Here is a 12,936-nt window from a genome sequence, read left to right on the forward strand (position 1 = left end):
AAATACATCTAAGTAAGGTCTATCTAAAAAGGTAAAAAAAATGTTTAAAATTTAAAAAATATTCACTAAAAACAAAAAAATACAAAAACCAAAAAAATTAATTTTTAAAAAACTTAATCCAAAAAACACAAACCAAACACAGTGGCCTAGTTTCACAAACCTTACCAAAAACATTGCCTAACTAAATTTATTGCTAGCAAGGTAGACTTGATTTCCAATGACAACTGAAATGTATTTCATTTTTTTTTTGGGGTAGAGAATGAAATTCATTTGATAAGGCCAAGTCTCAACCACAATAAATGATCAATAACAATATTCATTCTTTGCGAGGGTCTCACTACTGGTAGTTGGGAAAAAAATGAAAATCAACTAAGGCCAAGCTAGAGCTAGCACAACTTTTTTGATGAGTAAACTATGTATAATCAAGGCCACATGTAAACAAGCTAATAACATTGGTTAACAAAAACATGAAATGGGTGTTCATTGAAAAATCTATTCATGTAAGAAAATGTACAATCATTATAAATGTTGTAATAACTGCTAAGTATCAGTTAATAATATGATTTGTGGATGTAGTTTTTGAATTAGACCACGTGGCATGAACCCGGGCTGATGAAAATATTTTTGGGTCACCAAAAAAAATAAAAATTGAAGAACACAATTAAATTTTCATTTCTAAAATATTTTTTACTGAATTAATTTTTTGAAGAATTTTTTTAATATTTTCAAAGAATTTCTTACGCAAATTGTAATATAACTGACGTTTGTTTAAGACGAAAGTTGAGGCTTAGATTAAAACCAAACCCAAATGTTTGCCTTCAAGTCAAAATATAAGGCCATGCACTGTTGAAGGGCACAGTTTCGATATGATTCTTTGGCTAACATGTCACTTTTTCTAAAAATATTGAACAACATACTAAGTTAAAAGTCAAAATTTAATGGTAACTCTTCAAAATTTATCTTTAACCTTTGTTTGGGAAGATGGATTGGGTTGAGTTGGGTTTGAGATTATTTTAACTACAAAAAGACAAAATAGGTTTTTTAATCCAATATGACGAAACACCATATCTAATTTATAATTATTACATTTTTTCTCTTACAAAAAGTCAAAAAGTCCTTCTCAAACAAGGCTTGTTAACCATATGCTAAAATAATCAAAAAAATCAATCCACTTCTCAAACAAAATAATGTGCCATGATATTAAAATTTGGCACAAAATTTAATAAAAATGTTAGTTTTATCACATTTATATGTAAATAGTAGTGAGTTCAAATCATTAGTCTTTTCCTATTGAATTACAAATTCTATTTATACTTTTAATTAATTTTTGATTTTCATTAAACAACACAATTAATATCTTTCAAATTAATGTACGAAAATAATTAATAATTTAGACTCAACTTCATTAGTTGGAAATTATATATTTAAATGTGCAACAAATCAAAACTAACACCAAATCCTGGGGCTTTTCCCAAATTAAGCCAAATTAGTAACCTATTTCCCAAACTAGACCTAGTTTGGATGGAATTCCCAAACTAGGCTAAAGCGCTATTACAAATCACGTTTTCACTGTTTGGAGCTGAAAATTTGATAAATAGTGAAAGCGCTATTACAAATCACGCTTTTAATTAAGAAAACGTGGTTACAAACCACGCTTTTAAGGTAAGTTTGTTTTTCTGAAGAAAACGTGGTTCCAAACCACGCTTTCACTGTGCATATATTTTCTGAAAAAAACGTGGTTCCAAACCACGTTTTCACTGCGTTGTGAAGAAAGCATGGTTGGAAACCACGCTTTCAACACTGCCCAAACACACAAACACTACACTCACAAACACTCTCTCACTGTGACACAAATACAAACAAACACAAACATGACTCACACACACACACACACTCAATATATATATATAAATTTTAATATATATTTATAATTTAATATATATATATATATAAATTTTATTTCATAAAGTTGAAATCAATATTAAATATATATAATAATTTATAATAACAAATAATAATCAACTATATAAAATGATTACTTTTTTATTTTAATTCTTAATTTTTTTTATCTTACTGTTTAGGGATAAAATTTATTTTTTTTTATTTTAGGGTTTAGGGTTTAGGGTTTAAGATTTATAAAAAAAAATAAATTTTAAGAATTAAACTATAAATTCTAAACTCTAAATCCTAAACCCTAAAATAAAAACAAATAAATTTTAAGAATTAAACCCTAAACCCTAAAATAAAATAAAAAAATTTATCCCTAAACACTAAGGTAGCGTTTGGTAACATTTACGTTTTTGGTTTATGTTTATAAAAATTTTATAAACTGGTTTCTGTTTATTTTTAGAAAAACATAAATTATAAACGTGTTTGGTTTGAACAAAATGTTTAAAAAAAATTTAAAACATAAACTAAAAAATATGTTTGTTCAAGCCTAAAATATTTATATTTATATTTATTATTTATGACAATGGGATCACACATATTATAAACGTGGTTTGTAAAAATTATTTTTTGGCTTAATTTGGGAAAAATTTATATTTATTTTTTTGGCTTAATTTTTAAAAATTTATTTTTTTATAAATTATAAATATATATTGAGTGTGAGTGTGTAAAAAATTTATTTTTTTTTATAAATCCTAAACCCTAAAATAAAAATAAATAAATTTTAAGAATTAAACCTTAAACCCTAAAATAAAAATAAAAAATTTATCCCTAAACAGTAAAATAAAAAAAATTAAGAATTAAAATAAAAAAGTAATCATTTTATATAGTTAATTATTATTTGTTATTATAAATTATATATATATATATATATATATATATATTTAATATTGATTTCAATTTTATGAAATAAAATTTATATATATATTAAATTATAAATATATATTAAAATTTATATATATATATATAGAGTGTGAGTGTGTGCGTGAGTCGTGTGTGTGTTTGTTTGTATTTGTGTCCGACTGAGAGAGAGAGAGAGTGTGAGTGTTTGTGAGTATAGTGTTTGTGTGTTTGGGGCAGTGTTGAAAGTGTGGTTTCTAACCACGCTTTCTTCACAACACAGTGAAAGCGTGGTTTGGAACCACAGTGAAAGCGTGGTTTGGAGCTATGTTTTCTTCAGAAAACAAACTTACCTTAAAAGCGTGGTTTGTAACCACGCTTTCTTAATTAAAAGCGTGGTTTGTAATAGCGCTTTCACTATTCATCAAATTTTCAGCTCCAAACAGTGAAAGCGTGATTTGTAATAGCGCTTTAGCCTAGTTTGAGAATTTCGTTCAAACTAGGCCTAGTTTGGAAAATAGGTTACTAATTTGACTTAATTTGGGAAAAGCCCCCCAAATCTCACCATTTCGGGACTTTTCCCATATTAAGCCAATTTACTATCTTAATTCCCAAACTAGGCCTAGTTTGGACGGAATTCTCAAATTAAGTTAAAGCGCTATTACCAATCACGTTTTCATAGTTTGGAGCCGAAAATGTGATTAATAGTGAAAGCGCTATTACAAACCACGTTTTTAATTAAAAAAGCGTGGTTACAAACTACGCTTTTAACATAATTTTTTTTTTCAAAAAAACATGGTTAGAAAGCACGCTTTTAAGCAAAAAAAAATTTCTACAGAAAACGTGATTCCAAACCATGCTTTTACTATGCTTATAATTAAATTTTGTTAGAAAACGTGGTTCCAAACCACGCTTTCATTGTGCAGAATTATTTCCTTAAGAAAACTTTTAACATATATTAAAATGTGATCAAAGCAACACTTGAGTTCTTTGTAGCTCAAATGGTAGTGCAATTGATATGCTTGGTAGAGGCGGGTTCAATCCACTCCTACTCCTTTTTCTTTTTCTTTTTCTTTTTTTTTTCACTCTATAATTTATATATTTATTATGTAATTTTTTTATCAAAAAAAAGTAAAACGTTTGTTCGGTTAACTAAAATTTTTTTTCTTTTTTTTCACTCTATACTTTATATATTTATTATGTAATTTTTTTATCAAAAAAAAGTAAAACGTTTGTTTGGTTAACTAAAATTTTTTTCTATAAAATACAATATTTTTTCAAAATGTCAACGTAATTGTTTAAAAAGTATTCAGTGTATTTGGTTTGAGTTTTTTGGATTTAGTTATTTGAAAACTGAATTTTTTGATTTTCGTATTTTTTTTGTTTTTAGTGAATATTTTTAAAATTTTAAACATTTTTTTTTACTTTAAAGTAAAAAATTTGTGAAAAAATATTTTTAAAAATTAATAAATACATAAAAATACAAAAAATGTACTGAAAAAATATTTTTGTATTTTTAGTATTTTTTCAGCAAAATATTAATTTTTTCAGCAAAATGTACTGAAAAAATTAATAACCAAAAAACATCAATTATGTTGTACTTTTTTTTAGTGAATATTTTTTAAATTTTAAACATTTTTGGGAAAATTATTAGAAAGTCCCATTTGAGTATCTTGTGATCTATTTGGTCCCATGGGTTTTCTCTTTGTTTGCCAAGTCCATTTACGGCATAATTTGTTACTGGGTAGTCCTAATTTGAATGGTTTGGGAGTGTTGCTGGACGAATATACCCTGCCATGATATATGGAGATTTTATTCTTTTTTTTTTTTGGTATGTCGTATCCCATTTTTATTGGGGGGTGAGGGAAGCCGTTTACATAGGTTTTACAGTGGGATTAGGATTACTTTGGATTCAGTTGTTTGGTGTGGGGGATGGGAACTTTGTTTGCAGCACAGAAACGTCACTCACTGTCATCGTAGCAAACGGATTGTGGTTTGGTTGGACTGTCCAGAAACGTGACTCACTGTCGTCCTAGGCAAAGGGAATGTGAACTTTGTTCGCTGCACAGAAACGTGAAGGTGAACTTTGTTTGCGGCACAGAAACATGAACTTCGTCTGCTGCACAGAAATGTGAACTTCGTCTGCTGCATAGAAACGTGACTCACTGTCGTCGTAGCAAAGGAAAATGTGACTCACTGTCGTCGTAGGCTATCGGTGTCTCCCGTCAGGGATGACATGAACGAATTCGCTGGATCATCTTTGCTAACTCCTTCCGTTCAATAGATCTGTTTTTCACTTGGTGATTGTGAGGAAGATGAGGCAATCTCTGAATCGGTTCCGGACGGTAAACTCTAGGAACCGAACCTTGCTTTTCCTCCACCGACTCTGTTTGTGAGGAGTCACAGTGCCTCTTCTGAAGCGATCGTGACCGGTTCAAATGCGATCAAGAAACGAAATGAACTATAACGTAAACCTACTCACTCCATCTGTAACGTGGGTTTCGGAATTCGGGTCGTAAGAAATCCGAAACCAAAATCCAAAACCATTTTGGTGTGCCTTATTTCTTGAGTTCACGTCACGTACGAAACGACATTTTACTTCTGTGAGTGTTACAAACCTATTAAATTAAAAAAGGTATTAGTGTGCTTTTCCAATCAACGTGACACACAAACACCCATTCACCTTCCCTATACAAACCCACACCAATCAACCAATAATACTAACAGTGGCAAAACAGTCAACAAACAAATTAAGGGACCATCCAGTCACGAAGAAAACATTTAGGACCTTATGGATTACAAGTCCACAAAATGGGATTTAGTGGTCAATTCCCCAACATTTTTTTTTACTTTTTTAGATGCACCTTAATTATTTGTATCTAAAAAGTAAAAAATTTGTTAAAAAATATTTTAAAAAATTAATAAATACATAAAAATACAAAAAATGTATTGAAAAAATATTTTTGTATTTTTAGTATTTTTTCAGAAAAATATTAATTTTTTCAGCAAAATGTACTCAAAAAATGTACGCTTTTAAAATATTAATGCACTAATTAACCAACATCATTTAATATAAAACTCTTTTAATTAAAATACAGAAAATAACTTACAATTACATAGTAGCAACTGCAAGGATCTTAACTCTGGTTTTTTACAATAGAGGAATTGAAGAAAATTTTTGGAATTGCTAAGTGATTACAATTGATTTCAATATATAGAAAACAAATTAACTATTCAGCTTGTGGTTGACGAAGGCAGCTGGCAGCGCATGGAGCAAAGCAGATGCTGTCGGTTGCTTTCGGCTAATTAATTGAGCAGTTGAGCAGCTTTAACAAAAGTTGATTGAATGAATAGTGACGGTGAATAGTAACTTTTACTATTCATCACTTTATGTGAATAAAGGAATCAATATAAATACAAATTGGCAGCTTTTCTCAAAAGAGTCTTGATTGAAGCTAATTTGTATTTGTAGGGAATCCTATGTTGATTAAATAAATGGATCCTGAGCATCTTGAAACTCGGGATTGATCCTTCAGAAGAGTGTGAATGTTCTGAACCGTCTTTTGAATTGTTTGAACTGGATGAATGGGCCTCACTTTGATCCATAAATTGTTGGACTAGCTGGAGCACTTCATCTTTGGATAATTTGGTCTTGCTTTTAGTTTTGATTTTGGACTGAGCAGGAGGCGAAATGGGCTTTGACTGAGTCTTGGACTTGGGTTTTGACTTGGGCTTTGATTGAGTCTTGGGCTGAGCTGGCAATATAGGACTTTTGGGCTTAGCCTTGGACTTTGATTTATCAGATGTGAGCTGAATTTTGGGCTTGGAACCACTAAATGAGGGGCTTCCAAGGTTGATTGGAGGAAGACTGGGTTGACTTCCTTGACTGATTGCAGCAGTTGGGTTCTGCTGGGCTTTAGCAAGTGCAGGAGTAGGAGCACATTGATCAGATGGGAATTCTTCTTGAACAATTTCAAATATGCGGGGCAGATTGAACTTAGCCCACCATTTGACTGAATGCTGACGAATGACTATTTTATCATCAAGTCCATAATGCCATTTGAATATCTAAGAGATTTTATATTTGGATATAAAAATTAACAATAATGGAAATTATCTTTGGTGAGTGGTGAATGGGTAAACAGAGGCAAAATAATGGATTAGTTCATGAAGTTCACCAGAGAGGATATCTGTGATGGCACCATAATGAGTCCACCATCGCAGAAACCAGAATGGTAATTCAGACTTGAATTTTGATCAAATGAAATGAACCAAGAATGACTGAAGGTTTCATTTTGGTACAAGAAGATCTTGAACCAGGCATCAACGTAATCATGGTAATTGTATTGAATAGAATGACCAGGTAAATCACGAAGCTGATAAGGAGGACCCCATTCAGCTAAGGAGACAATGTTGTGAATATAAATTGAATGATACAGGATCTTGTAAGAATAAGTTCGATCCTGAATTGGTTTAATCAAAATTGATTGATGGTGGATCAAAATGTCTTTGTAATAGGAGAGTGTTTTCTCTGGATGGGAAATGATGAAATGGCATCCAGAGCCAAAATAGGATTGAACAATTTCATTAATGGTTTGACTCTTAGGGTGACTGGGTTCTTTGTAAAACAGGTTAGTGATATGTGATTTGGTGTAATCAGGTCGGGAAGACTTAACCGGGTTAGCAGGGAGTGGAGTAACTGAAACTGCTTGGCTGGAAGAAGCAAAAGGATCTGTGGCCAAAGCAGATGAGTAATTAGGTCGGTAAATATTACCAAGAACTTGGTAACGGTTAATCATCTCAAAAGATTGAGATTGGGTGATTGATTCCAAAGGAGGAGGAACAAGAAGTTGATTAGGTTTACTGGAAGAAGGGACCAAAGCCTTGGAAGTAGGCCTTGGGCGAGACATCTGTGAAGTAAGAAACAATGATTAGGAACAATGATTAGCAACCAGAAAGAAGATCTAAATAATTCTGGTAGTAATGCAAATGATTGATGTAATCAATAAGTAAATTGCGACGAGCTTGAATTTGGTGGTAATTGATGTATTGGGCTCTCTTAGTAGTGGGTTTGGCTAGTTTGAGGCGATGAATGCGGTATTGAACTTGGCAAATCAAGGTTTTGTAATAGGTAATTTGGGTGTGAAGGTAGGAAATATGTGGAGTAGCACTCATCCCTTACCCCCCTCTAAAAATTCCCGGGTAAGAAAATCAGGAAGGGAATTTTGACAACCAGGTATATAAGTAATATCAAAATCAAAAATACTTAAAATAGATTGCCATCGGGCAAAAATTTGTTTACTAGCAAGATTTTGAACATCTTTTTCTAAAACATATTTAGCAGATTTGCAATCAACACGAAGTAAAAATTTTTGATTTAAAATATCATCTTGAAATTTTTGAATACATAAAACAGTAGATAAAATTTCTTTTTTAATAGTACTATAATTTAATTGTGCTTTAGTCCAGACACCAGAATGATAACGAACAATTTGTTCAGATGATTGAGGAGTGACTTTCTGAAGAAGAATGCCACCATAACCAATATCAGAAGCATCAGTTTGAATAATTTTGAATGAATTCTCAGTAGGAATACCAAGACAAGGAAGAGACTTAACATATTTTTTGACTTGTTGAACAATAGAAGTATGAACAGAAAACCAAAGAGGAGGATTATCCTTTAACCTATCAAACAGGGGTTGACAGACTTTCCTAAGGTCTTTATAAAATTCAGCAATGTAATTGAGGGAACCTAAAAACCTTTGTAATTGGATTTTATCTAGAATTTCATCAGGGAACTTAAACGCAAACTCAATGGAGCGACTAATGGGTAAAATAGTATTATGGTGAATATCATAACCTAAAAATCTCACTTTAGTTTGAAACAATTTAATTTTAGGAGCAGATATAGCTAACCCATGACTTTTAATAATATAAAAGAAAGCAGTTAAATGTTTCCAATGTTCATTAATTGATTTTGAAAAAATTAATATGTCATCAATGTAAACAATTGAAAAATGACTAAACGGGTTGAATATATCATTCATAATATTTTGAAATTCACTAGGAGCATTTTTTAATCCAAATGACATAACATTCCATTCATATTGACCAAATGGTGTATTAAAAGCAGTTTTATATCTATCTTTAGGGTGAATTTGAATTTGCCAAAAACCACTTTTGAGATCAAATTTCCTAAAAATAACAGCTTGACTAAGTCGTTTAATTAAATCTTTTTTATTAGGAATAGGATATCGAATCCATTCTAAAACAGCATTTAATGGTTTATAATTAATGACTAAGCGAGGGACACCTCGTTCTAATTCAACATTTTTATTGACATAAAAACCAGGGCAAGACCATGGGGATTTGCTAGGACTAATGATTCGATTTTTTAATAATTCATTAATTTCTTTTTTACACATTTCTAGTAATTCATGATTCATTTGAATAGGTCGAGATTTAGTAGGTATTTGTCGTTCATTAAAATTCTTAATGTATGGTAAAGTAACTACATGCTTTTTCCTATGTCAAAATGCAGTAGGTAAAGTTGAACAGACAGTCGATTCTAATTTTAATTTGAAATCATTAATTTGAGAAATGATAACTGGATCAGTTAATTGTTGGTCAATTCATTTATAATTAATTTCTTCTTTAAGAAAATTTAAATGTCGAGTTAGACGATTAATTGTATGAGAGATAGAACAATTTTTTAATTGATTTAATTCTAGCATTTCGGGTGGAGATAAAAATTTAAACGTAACAGGTTGGCCCAAAACATGAGTAGTTATGCCTTCACTAGATGTAGTAAATGGATATAATAAATAAATAAATGGTGTGCCTAAAATAATTTTATCAGTCATATTTTTAACCAGAACAAATGAAGTTTTAAAACATACATTATCTTGACAAATATGAACTTTAGGTAATTTATATTTAATATACATTTGACTACCATTAGCAGAAGTTAATTTTTCATGACATTTTTCATAATATTTAGTAGGAAGTAATCCTTCTTGAATGCAATTTAAATCAGCACCAGTATCAATTAAACAATTAATTCTAATTCAAAATTTTCAACAATGATTTTAATTTTTGAATATAAATTTTATTGATTAGATTTAATCGTTTGTCTTCAAGGTTAGTAGGATTATCTTGATGCGATCGATCATCAAATAAAAGTTTATTTGGATTAGAATGATTAGAATCAGAGTCAGAGTTGTTTTCGGATATATTTGGATTAGGGTGAAAATTATCTAAACTTTGATTAAGTTTTAGAGTAATGATTTCATCTTCTAATTTTTTATCTTTGTTATGTAAATCTCGAATGGTTTGTTTAATTTGGTTAATTTCAGATTGTAAATCTTAAAGTGTGATTTCTTTATTTTTATTTTTAAATCTTTCTAGAGTCTTAGATAAGCTAATAATTGGTTTATCAAACTTAGGTTTGTTATCAGAATGAATTAATAAAGATTTTAATTTATCAATATATTTTTGTTTCAAATTAGGATCATCTAATTTACTAATTAGTTCTATTAAAGCAGATTCTTCTTGATTTGATTTTGTAAGAACTGTAATTTGTTTAACTGGTTTACAGCATACATCATTACATCCTAACGTTATATTATTATCAGAATCAGTATTGGATGAATGATCATCAGAAGAAGTTTCGAGATTATCAGAAGAGGAACTACTAACAGATTGGTTTAATTGAAAGATTTCAAATATTTGTTTTTAGAGTCATCATTTATTTGTAATTGATTTGTTTTATCTTTTAATTTTTGTTTTTCTTTACATTTATTAGAATAATGACCTTTTTGACCACAATTATAACATGTAATATCTTTATTAGATTTAGATTTTGGATGTGATTTTTTGTAATACTTTTTCTTGGGTTTAGTATAAAATTTATCATTGGATTTGGAAGGTGAATAATGCTTTTTGTATTTATTAGAATATTTGAATTTATATTTGTGCTTAGAATATTTATGTGATTTCCTACGTGAGGGTGCTACAGGAGGTAAACCATATTGTTCACAGAAAATTCCTAATTCATATTTAGCTTTGTGTTTATCTTTAGTGGCTTTTTGACTAAGTTTAAGATCAATACACATTTTTAAACCTTCTTTTTGAATAGTGCTAATGATATCACCATAGGTTAGATTATCATATTCAATAACACCAGTAGGTTGACTAAGAACATCTCTAATTTTGTGAGGAAATAAACTAGGTAATCAATTAATAAATTTTTCTTTCGAAAATGATTTAGTACAGTCTTCTCTTAACATAACTCTAGAGGTAAATACATCTTTGTACCATCGAAAATCACTTAATGTTGGACAGGTCAGATTACTAAGCTGATCATGTATGCGAGAATAAATATTAGTTGGGTTACCAATAAAATGTCTAACAATTGTATAAATTAAGGCATTAATGCCATCAGGGTGGCAACATCCAATTGATTCATCAAAAATAGGCAGACCATTATTGTCAGTTTAATTGGCATAAATAACGGATTCTCGTTGTTCTTCAGTTAAATATTTCTCCCACCATGATTTGAGTATACCAGTGAAACCAGAAGTAATTAAATTAACAATTTCAGGTTGAGTATATTGGGGATAATTTGAGAGATAACTATTGGAGACCATAGATAGATGATTTAACTTTTGGAGGATTTGATCTTCACTAAAACCATCAATATTCCATTCGTATAATTTTTTAGCAGAAACAGAAAATTGATTATTAAGATTAGTTTCTTCAAATTGGAGATCAACAGGAGTTGGTCGAGAGTACCAATTTTTTGTAGTTTGTGGATTAACTTTAGGGTAATGAAGTTTTGCAAGCTGATTGGAAGATTGAAATTGTTGGGCTAATTGATTTATATCATCATTAGAGGATTCAGTGTCTGACTGGGTAGAAACAATTTCATTATTAGGTTGTTGATTTAAAACAGTAAGACCTTTATCTTTAGAGGGTGAAGCATTATCAGAGGTAGATAATTTAGTGAATAATTTTTCAATAGCTTTGACTGTGGATTGATCATTTGGAACGATTACTGGGTAGATTAAGTAAAGGTGAATCTAAAGATGGTTTAGTGGATGTAGTTTGAACAGATTCTAAATTGGTTTCTATTTTGTCTAATTGTTTACCAGTTGTGTTTAAACATTTATTAGTATAATTATTTTGTTCAATAACCTTTTTAATCTCATTATCATTACCATGTAATTTGAAAGGAGAAGCAGGGATTTCAGACCCTTGTTGATTAAGAATTATTTTCTCTAAAGGAGGATGACTAGAATTAACAGAAGTGGTGTCAGAAGTTTTTCATTTATGTTTGGTGATTGTATTAATCTTTTTGTAATATTTGTCAACATATTCTAATAGAGGTAATTCAAAACGATATTCGACCATATAATTATACCATTGTCTAGTGATTTGGGATAGTTGCATAGAATTATATTTAGCATAGTAAGCATGTCTAAGTGTTTTATTTTTTGAAGATTTAAATTCAATAAGTAATTTATCTAGATCAGGTTTAAATTCTTTTTTGATTGTCATTAATTGAGGATTAACAGGTGGTATAAATTCTTCAAAATCAGTTTGAGTTGGAGAATTATTAGAAGCAATTTCTTCTGCAGATTGATGTGTATGTGTAGAATAAACAGGTTTACTAATTTGAGAGGAAGTAGTATTATCAATGCCTTTGAGTTTATTTGTGGAAGGTTGACCAAAATGGATTTGACTATTTTTTCTAAATAAAGGGGTATTAAATATTTCATCTTCGGTTTCAATTTCAGTTGGAACACTAGATGTACTATGTCGAGAGGATTGACTTCGATTGAATTTAATTCGAACAGAACCATCATTGAATTGGTGAATATCTTGGATATCTTGAATTGTGGATTGTTGTTGATTATGTTTGTAATTTTCATTGACAGTAATCCATTGATCAGGTAAATCTACATTTTTCCATTCAATCATTTGAGGAACATTAATGTGTGATTCTCCATCACTACTACTACTTTGGATTAATAGAGTTTTATCTTTGGGACTCTTATGTAAAGCATGAACATTTAAATTAGTTTGCATACATTTGTAATGAACACGATATATTAAAGCAATATTATGAACTTTATCTTTCATGTTAGT

This window comes from Camellia sinensis, chromosome 3 (assembly GCF_055761805.1).
Source record: "Camellia sinensis isolate YWXY chromosome 3, ASM5576180v1, whole genome shotgun sequence".
NCBI lineage: Eukaryota > Viridiplantae > Streptophyta > Magnoliopsida > Ericales > Theaceae > Camellia > Camellia sinensis.